The 10,078-nt window shown below is 42.8% G+C and overlaps 1 pseudogene; it reads left to right on the top strand.

Annotated features, from left to right (window-relative positions):
- Positions 1–208: 208 nt before the first annotated feature.
- LOC102123514 (large ribosomal subunit protein uL14 pseudogene) lies at positions 209–9,053 on the top strand (annotated as a pseudogene).
- The last annotated feature ends 1,025 nt before the right edge of the window (positions 9,054–10,078 follow it).

Here is a 10,078-nt window from a genome sequence, read left to right as displayed (position 1 = left end):
AGACGGGGTTTCACCATCTTGGCTAGGCTGCTTTTGAACTCCTGACCTTGTGATCCACCTGCCTCAGCCTCCCAAAGTGCTGGGATGACAGGTGTGAGCCAGCGCGTCCAGCCTATTCTTTTTTTTTTTTAACAGGATAAATTTGCCTATAATTTGTTTAAGAATAGTGTCAAAATCTACTTCCTTTTTCCTTCTTTCCAGGTTCAAGATGTGGAAGTGAGGATGTGGTGGGTCCTCTGGTATGAAATTCCGGATTTCTGTGGGTCTTCCAGTAGGAGTTGTGATCAAATGAGCTGACAACACAGGAGCCAAAAACCTGTATATCATCTCCGTGAAGAGGATCAAGGGACAGCTGAACAGATTTCCCGCTGCTAGTGTGGGTGACGTGGGGATGGCTACAGTCAAGAAAGGCAAACCAGAGCTCAGATAAAAGGTACATCCAGCAGTAGTCATTTGACAATGAAAGCCCTACCGGAGAAAAGACGGCGTGTTTCTTTCTTTTGAAGATAATACAGGGGTCATAGTAAGCAATAAAGGCCAGATGAAAGGTTCTGCCATTACAGGACCAGTAGTAGCAAAGGAGTGTGCAGACTTGTGGTCCCTGGACTATGTCCAATCCTGGCAGCATTGTATGATTGATTCTCCAGTATATTTGCAAAAACAAAACAAGCAAAAAAAACTTTAAACCCATTAAAAAGTATTTGTTCACAGAAAAAAAAAAAAAAAGAGCAGTGTCAAAGCACTTTAACAGAAGCCAATCTGTAAATACTTATGGTATTTTAATGTCCTACAAAATTATTTTTGAGGGACTGAGGCAACAGTGAACAGGTAATTGTTAAAACTTCACTATTCATTCAAAAGCAGGAGATCTCTGGGGCAAGAATGGAGGGGAATCCATGAGAAGCCTATAGCTAAAATAATCCACAGGGAAAAAAAACCTTATCTGGAGTCCTAACACCAATAGACATGTTTGTCTATGTGGCATGACCATTTCTCTGAGTTTTTTAGCCAAAAGAAGAGTATGTATTCAAGAAATTGCTCTAGGTGATGATTAAATGATTGTGAGTCCGGTGACTACTTTAAGCAGTAAAAGTGGCCAAGGAAGATATATTTCTTCCTTCATATTCTGCTTCTTCAGTGCTCAGGAACTCTGGTCAAAGGAACACCACTAGAGAACACTGAAGAGGTATGTCAGTTGGTTCTGCTTTTCCATGGCTCCCTACGATGAATGCCTAGAGAGGGTATTGACATGGCAACCTGATGCCAGCACATCTGTCCACAACTGGTGAGTCTCACACCCTTCAGTTACAGTGAGAGATGTATGATCTGGGCAAAACCAAGTCTTCAGGTTAAATATCTCTCTCTCTCTCTCTTTTTTTTGAGACGGAGTCATGCTCTGTCGCCCAGGCTGGAGTGCAGTGGCCCGATCTCGGCACACTGCAATCTCCACCTCTCGGGCTCATGCCATTCTCCTTCCTCAGCCTCCTGAGTAGCTGGGACTACAGGTACCCGCCACCATGCCCGGAGAATTTTTTGTGTTTTTAGTGGAGACGGGGTTTCACCGTGTTAGCCAGGATGGTCTTGATCTCCTGACCTCATGATCCACCTGCCTTGGCTTCCCAAAGTGCTGGGATTACAGGCGTGAGCCACCACATCCGGCCTCTCTCTCTCTCTCTCTTTTTTTTTTTTTTTTTTGAGATGGAGTCTCATTCTGTTGTCCAGGCTGGAGTGCAGTGGTGCAATCTTGGCTCACTACAACCTCCGTCCCCTGGGTTCAAGCGATTCTCCTGCCTCAGCCTCCCAAGTAGCTGGGATTTCACGCACCTGCCACCATGCCTGGCTAATTTTTGTATTTTTAGTAGAGAAGGGGTTTCACCATGTTGGCCAGGCTTGTCTCCAACTGCTGACCTCAAGTGATCCACCTGCCTTGGCCTCACAAAGTGCTGAGACTACAGGCATAAGCCACCGCGCCCGACCTGGTTAATTCTCTTAAGAGCAGCATTCAAAGTGCATTCTTATTGTGTCCCGGCTCTGAATCGACATGGTCAGGATGGAGGCAAACCTTGATGCAGAGCCCCCAGAATTATTAAACAGGACAGGCTCCTATGGGTGAACATACAGGAAGCATATCCACAGAAGGGGTAATGAAATCTTATTGAACAGTCACCTAGCAAACTGCTGGCTCATTTTTAATGGTCTTTTCTATCCCTTTATGCTGATTTGCTTGGAGGTAATAAGGCATAATAGTGTTGATTTAGAGAGGCTCTTGACTACAAATTCATCAGCTTGCTGGAGGTAATTGTCAGAGGCAACACGGCATTGTTCAATGAATTACACCTGGTCAGCACCTAAGGCTGACTGTTGCAGCTGAGGTTTGAGATCAAACTAGGAGTTTCAGTTTTTCTAGGCTAAAACCTGGTGCCAGCCTCCTCCCTTTTTCTCATTTTATCTTAAATGATTTCCTCCTGGCTCATTCTGTTCTGGCCTCGCCCACCTTCTTTCTGTTACTTAAATAGGCCAAAATTCTTCTTGTCGCAGGTCCTTTGCTCCAGCTGTTTGCATTTCTCCTAGATTTTCCTGTAAGGGGCTTGCTCCATCCGTCAATAAGCCTCAACTCTAATGTCACCTTCTCAGAGACATCTTAACGAAATTAGAGCACCATTTCTCCCATCTCTCACTTCAGCTATTATCAAACGCCCTCTTTGGTTTTCTTCATAGCATTTATCACTCTTTAGAGATTATTATCTTTCTTTTCTCCTTCTCTTTGACGGCTTTTTTTTTTTTCTGAGACAGAGTGCTCTGTTGCCTGGACTGGAGAGCAGTGGCAAAATCTCGGCTCACTGCAACCTTTGTGTTAGGTCCAAATGCCAGAGTCTGGGTTCAGCCCATGCTGAAGTCTGATGGGAGTGGGTGGATGGGCAGAAAGAATACTTGGGGGGCCGTAGGCAGGTGAAATGTAGTTTCATTCAGCAGCTTTCTCATCAGTAGCTTACTCACATTAGCTCTCTCACACTGTCCACCTTTATCTCAGCTATTTGCTCCGGCTCTGCGGCTCCTGCCACCTCCATGCCTGCAGCTGCATGGCGGGCTCTCCCTTGCCTTTGGGATCAGCAGCTTAACTCTTTCTCTCCCTGGGTACCAGTGCAAACTGTGCTGTGGCTCCCCTCTGTCTGCAAGATGGACATCTTTGGCTTTCTCTCTTTCTTTCTCTGGTTGCCAGCATGCCTGCCATGTCAAGCCATGTTGAGCTGAGCTGAGCCCCAGGAGCCAAGCCAAGAGCCCCTGTAGAGCGTCAGCAGGACAGTTATACCTTTTACAGACAATAGTGGCTTAGAGCCAAGTATAAACTTACACAGACAGGTTACATAACAAGTGGAGGTGTGCGCCTGTGCACCAGACTCACTGAGTCATGCAGGCCTGACGTCTGCCTTGGCCTATCCTTGACCAAAGCACATCCATGTACCTTACACTCCACCTCTTGGGTTCAAGCAATTCTCCTGCCTCAGCCTCCCGAGTAGCTGGTATTACAGGTACACACCACCATGCTCTGGCTAATTTTTGTGTTTTTAGTGGAGACAGAGTTTTGCCATGTTGGCCAGGCTTGTCTCAAACTACTGGCCTCACATGATCCATCCACCTCGGCCTCCCAAAGTGTTGAGATTACAGGCGTGAGATATGGTTTATGGTATAAATGTTTAGAAGAAAACATAGGAGAAAATCTTCAGAACCCTGGACTAGGTGAAGAATTCTTAGACATGACACCAATATTATAATTCTATAAAAGAAAACAAATAAATTGGGCTTCTTCAATACTAAAAACTTTTGCTCAATGAAAGATCCTGTTAAGAAGATGAAAATACAAGCTACAGATTGAAGGAAAACATTTGTCAACCACTTCCAAACCATATATGTGATAAAGAACTCTCAAAACTCAGTAGTAGTCTGGGCACGGTGGCTCACGCCTATAATCCCAGAAATTTGGGAGGCCTGATGGCATTTTCTATTTGAATTTTAAGTTCCATTTTAAGGTTAAGAGAACTGGACTTTACTTAACACTGTGTCCCATGGACTCAACACAGGACCTGGCTCTTAGAACAAACTTGATAAATATTTGTTCACTGAATGAATAAAAAACATTCCTGGGCACGGTTGCTCATGCCTGTAATCCCAGCACTTTGGGAGGCCGAGGTGGGTGGATCACCTGAGGTCAGGAGTTTGAGACCAGCCTGGCCAACATGATGAAACCCTGTCTCTGCTAAAAATACAAAGTAGATGGGAGTGGTGGCGCATGCCTGTAGTCCCAGCTACTCAGGAGGCTGAGGCAGGAGAATCACTTGAACCCAGGAGGCAGAGGTTGCATTGAGCTCAGATCGTGCCACTGCACTCCAGCCTTGCCAACAGAGTGAGACTCCATCCCCAAAACAACAGCAACAACAACAAAAACAACAACATTCCCATCCATAGTAACCTTTTAAAGCTCTGGGCCAGCACCCCATCTTTGCTTTCGTCAGTTGCCACACTGAATCGTGTATGTTCAAGCCACCCATTTTCCTGACCAACCTAAACTTAATCAAATATGTTAACAGCCTCAGATTTCCCTTCAGATGGTGGTCACAAGCTCAGCCCTGGGTTCTGCAGATTCCTATGCAAATCAGGAGAGAGAGCCTTGCAGCCGGCCCTGAAATCTGGGATCTGGAATCCTTTGCTCCCAAATGACCTTGAGACTCTGCAGAGATCTCAGGTCACCATTTTGCTCCCCGCTATTAGTCCTAGTTTTTAGGACTATGCCACTGCTTGTTTTCTAACACCCTCCTTCTCTCCAGCCTGGGAACTGAAGGCCTGCCCTTGGCAAGGATCCTGTTCCACATGGACAAAAATGCCTAAATGACAACCATCTGCCATCTACTGGCTCTCTTTCCTTCCCAGCTTTCTCTGCCTACCCCCCCCCGCCAACCAAGTTAATTACTGCTTGACAATCCAGAAAGTCCTGGAAGGCCGGGGAAGGCAATGCCATTACACCTCCCTGATCAGGATCGCTTGCCTTTGGAAGAAAGAAAAAACATAGTGGATAGTTAGTACCTTCAGCAAGGCTTGAAATTCTTGCTTTGCTATTAGAGTAAGCATATTTTGCATTTTACGTGTTTTATTTCAAATGCAGCGTTGGTATGATCAGATAAGTTGACACTGGCATTTCTGATTTTCCATTTTCCTCTTTCTCTTTTTTTTTTTGTTTTGTTTTTTATTGATGTTTGTACTTTAAGAATCTAAATGTAGGGATTCTGGTACCCTTCTTGAAATCCAACTTTTCTTGATACCATGTCTTGTTTCAAGTATGTAAACAAGCTGTTGTGTTCTTCGGTGCCAACTGGTAAGAAGGAAGAGAGGGAAGTTTAGCTTTGTATTCTTCTGGCTCCTCCCCAGTGGGTTGCTAGGCAGGCCACAGCTCTTGCTGTGAGGACTTCTGCAGCTACAGCTCCCTGGTATCTCCTCTCCCTCTTGCCCAGTCAGGCCTAGGAGTGGTAATAGTGCCCCACTGTTGCTACCCCTAGGGTGCTTCACCTTTCTTGGTTTCTCTTTTCTCTTCCTGCACCTTTGTAAATGGTCCCTTTATTAAGCTTTATCCAATTATCTGTTGGAGGGTGTCATTTGTTTCTAATGAAACCTTAAGTATATGGGATATGAATCAGGGTAAAAGCATTAGTTCACGAGATATGGTATATGGTATAAATGTTTAGAAGAAAACATAGGAGAAAATCTTCAGAACCCCGGACTCGGTAAAGAATTCTTAGACATGACACCAATATTATAATTCTATAAAAGAAAACAAATAAATTGGGCTTCTTCAATACTAAAAACTTTTGCTCAATGAAAGATCCTGTTAAGAAGATGAAAATACAAGCTACAGATTGAAGGAAAACATTTGTCAACCACTTCCAAACCATATATGTGATAAAGAACTCTCAAAACTCAGTAGTAGTCCGGGCATGGTGGCTCATGCCTGTAATCCCAACACTTTGGGAGGCTGAGGCGGGTGGATCATGGGGTCAGGAGATTGAGACCTTCCTGGCTAACACGGTGAAACTCCGTCTCTACTAAAAATACAAAAAATTAGCCGGGCGCAGTGGTGGGCACCTGTAGTCCCAGCTACTCGGGAGGCTGAGGCAGGAGAATGGCATGAACCCGGAAGGTGGAGCTTGCAGTGAGCCAAGATAGCACCACTGCACTCCAGCCTGGGTGACAGAGCGAGACTGCATCTCAAAAAAAAAAAAAAAATTTTTTTTCAAAAGAAATGATACAATGATAACACCAAATGCTGGCAAGAATGCAGAGAAATTGGATCCCTTATACATTACTGGTGGGAATGCAAAATGGTACAACCACTTGAAAATAGTTTGGCCATTTCTTAAAAATCTAATCACATTTTACCATACAACTCAGCAATGGTACTCCCGAGCATTCAACCCAAAGAAAAGAAAACTTATAGACACCGAAATGTATACGCAAATGTTTATAGCAGCTTTATTTGTAATAGCCAAAGATTAGAAACAACCCAGATGCCCTTCCATGGGTGAATGAATGATCAAACTGTGTGGCATCCATACCATGAAATACTACTCAGCAACAGAAAGGAATCAACTATTACTACACATGTCACAAGGTGGATGGATCTCAAGGCAATTATGCTGAGTGAAAAAAAGGTTATAAACAGAAGGTAACATACTGTATTATTCTATTTCTATTACATTCTCCAAATGACACATTTATAGAGATAGAGAACAGAGTAGTGGTTGCCAGAGGATAGAGATGGTCTCTGGGAGGGAGATGGATGGGTATAACTATAAAATGGAACCATTAGGGATCTTCATAGTAATGAAACAGATCTGTACCCTTATCACATCTACATGTAATAAAAGTGTTTGACTCACAGACATATGCACATACACACAAGTGCCTGTCAACATTGGTGAAATCTGAGTAAGACTGTACTTGTACCAACGTCATTTTCTTGGTCTTGATATTGTATTAGTTATGTAAGATGTTATTTCTGAAGGTGAAAACGGGTGAAATATACATGGGGCTTCTTTGTATTATTTTGGCAACTTCTTGTGATTCTGTAATTATTTGAAAATAAAATTGGCCCCACATTGGGACCATTAACTTGGGAAATATGTTGTTTTATTCTTTAGCATGGGAGAAGGGGGAAGATGAGGGTACTGCCACAAGAACTTTTGCTGTTAGCTATATGTCATTGCTAAGCTCTGTCATTAATTGTTAAATTGACAAACGGCCTAAAATCAAGATCCCATTATTCCAACAGGAATATTTTATTTTCAATTGTTCTTTAATGTAAAAACATAAACTTTCCTTAAAAATGGGTTTTCCATATCCTGTTTTCTTGTGGAAGTATTTCCAGGAAAGAATATCAAATCCATAGAAAGTTTTCTCATTGTACAAATATAAAAATACAAAATGCTAGTAATTTGCTCCTTAAGAATGCTCAAACTTGTGCAGAGACTTTACACATCTTCAGGGAGCCCTGGGTACACTTACAGAGACTTTCTAAAGAGATATCATCATTCAGTGATGACCAAAAACTGCAGTAACTCCAAACACACTCTGCACGAAGAGAACACAAGAAGAAACACTGATGGAGGCAGTGTGGCATTTCAGGAGGCTGTGGCAGCTGTGAACTTTGCCTAACCAGGGTGATGAGCTTTTCTCTTTGGTTACAGACACAGAGAACTTGGCTTTCAAGTCAGAGCACTGACTAGGGTTTGGACAACAAGGGAAAAGGTGGACAACATCAAACATCTCATTAATTCAAATAAACATGGAGACAGCCTGATTTTATTCAATCTCAAAATTATATACTTCCTGAAAGGCTGACATAATATTTCCAAATAGCTCTACATCAAAAAATAGATTTAAAATATGTGATAGTGTTCCAGACATTTGTATATGTTGCTGTCATTATGTTAACAGTTCCTTGACAATTTTTATAAAGACCTCAAAAATTTTTCTAAAAATTGTTCCCAAAGCTTGAAGTGCATGCTTTGCCTGTACCACCACCTTCAGGAAGACTTCTGTAGTGCCTGGCACTAATGTACTTTCAAAACGACACTCAGTATTTCCCTTGCAATCTCTTCTTTTTCTTCTAGAGACACGTAAATTCCTCTTTTTTATATACCCACGTTTTGACCCACTCAAGTTATAAACATTTTTTAAAAAATAAATAAATGAAATTCGAGACTCAATAAAGACTTGCTATATTCTAGTTTTATAGATTAAAGACATTTTATGGCATAATAGTGTTGTGGGACTTTTTCCTTAGTTCAGCTAAAGACAGGGTTCCTTATCACACGGCCACGAAAAATTAGGCTCACAGACGATTTGAAGCATGAGGAGGGCAGGGTTTATTGGGTGAAATGGAAGAAAAGGTGAAACAAAGACTCTTAGCAAAGCGAGAGAGTGTTTCCTGCCAGTGAGCTTCCCGCCTCACAGATTGGATCCCAGGTTCCACCCAGGAAGAGGAGGGGCCAAGCTCCTCCCGCTGCAAACGTGCGCGCGAACTTCTGTGGCTCCATCCCAGTGCGCACTCCTCCCAGTGCACTGGCCGGTTGGAGTTTTGCCAGGGAGCCCTTTCCATCTGCCTGTCTCAATACAAAGAATATGTGGATTTGGATTCAGGGACACCGTTAGCACCTATGTGACTTTAGGTAAGTTACAAACACAGCGAGCCTCAGTTTTTGTACTAGTAAAACCTATTATGGCACAGGTTTGCTGGACGGATGAATGAGGTCGTGACCGTTGAAGTGATTTGTAATGTACTTACATTAGGACTGGAGTTAGTGGGCTAACTCAGAGGCCACAGTTAGTGATACTGACAGAGATTGCATTTAGGTCTTCCCAAAGGTGGTTCCGTTCTTTACCCTTTGATGTTTTCCATATTTAATGTTGTTACTTATCTTTTAGCATGTTCTAAAGTGGGTCTGAGGACAGTGAGTAACATGACACAAAGAGTACCAGGGCGAGATTATGCCTGTCACAGATGAAAATACTCTATTTATGTGTCATAGTAATCTATTCATTGGTTTATGGACCCAAAATTCTCCAGGGGGACTCACAAATCCCCATAATGTTTCTATGTGCCAGATTTTTCATTTCGAACTCTGATTTAGTTGACAGATGTGTAAAAATCACATGTAGCCAAATGACTCTTCAGTCAGCACTAAGCTGATAATGCTGAAGACTGGTTATTCCTGCTAAGATTCACTGGACCCTCTGCCCAGATTATGTTTTTCAAATCTCATATTAGAGCTTAATGTTATTTTATTTTAATGCCAATGCTCTGCTTCCCAATGCCATATCTTTAAAATATTGTGCCCCATTCTAATACAAACACTGACTTACATGGAGCGCTCTCTTTTGAGGAAGTCGAAGTAGATCAGTAACTAAATTCAGTTCCTTAAAGGTGTTATAGTAAAACTCAGAGAGTCACACACAAGTCAGATTGGGAGAAAGTTTCTTTCTTTTTTTTTTTTTTGAGACAGAGTCTCGCTCTGTTGCCCAGGCTGGAGTGCAGTGGCCTGAACTCAGCTCACTGCAAACTCCGCCTCCCGGGTTCACGCCATTCTCCTGCCTCAGCCTCCCGAGTAGCTAGGACTACAGGCGCCCGCCATCACGCCGGGCTAATTTTTTGTTTTTTTTAGTAGAGACGGGGTTTCACTGTGTTGGCCAGGATGGTCTTGATCTCCTGACCTTCAGATCCGCCTGCCTCGGTCTCCCAAAGTGCTGGGATTACAGGCATGAGCCACTGTGCCTGGCCTGAAAGTTTCTTAGAATAATAAATTTTAAAATCTTAAAAGATAAGAATTAGTTGGATGTTAAATATTGAGTCTCAACTGTATAATGTCTCTAATAAAGAAGCTGGTATATGGAGGTAAGTTGACTTGCCCCAAATCTGCTGAGAGTAACTGGTAGAGCTAGAATTTGCATCCACGTGTCTTCTGGTTACTCCAGTTTGAGTGCTCTTTTGGCACTTTTACTATCCTTTACGTAAAACTATTAATTGTGTATT

Source organism: Macaca fascicularis, chromosome 3 (genome assembly GCF_037993035.2).
Source record: "Macaca fascicularis isolate 582-1 chromosome 3, T2T-MFA8v1.1".
Taxonomy (NCBI): Eukaryota; Metazoa; Chordata; class Mammalia; order Primates; family Cercopithecidae; genus Macaca; species Macaca fascicularis.
This window is presented reverse-complemented; position numbering and strand designations above follow the sequence as displayed.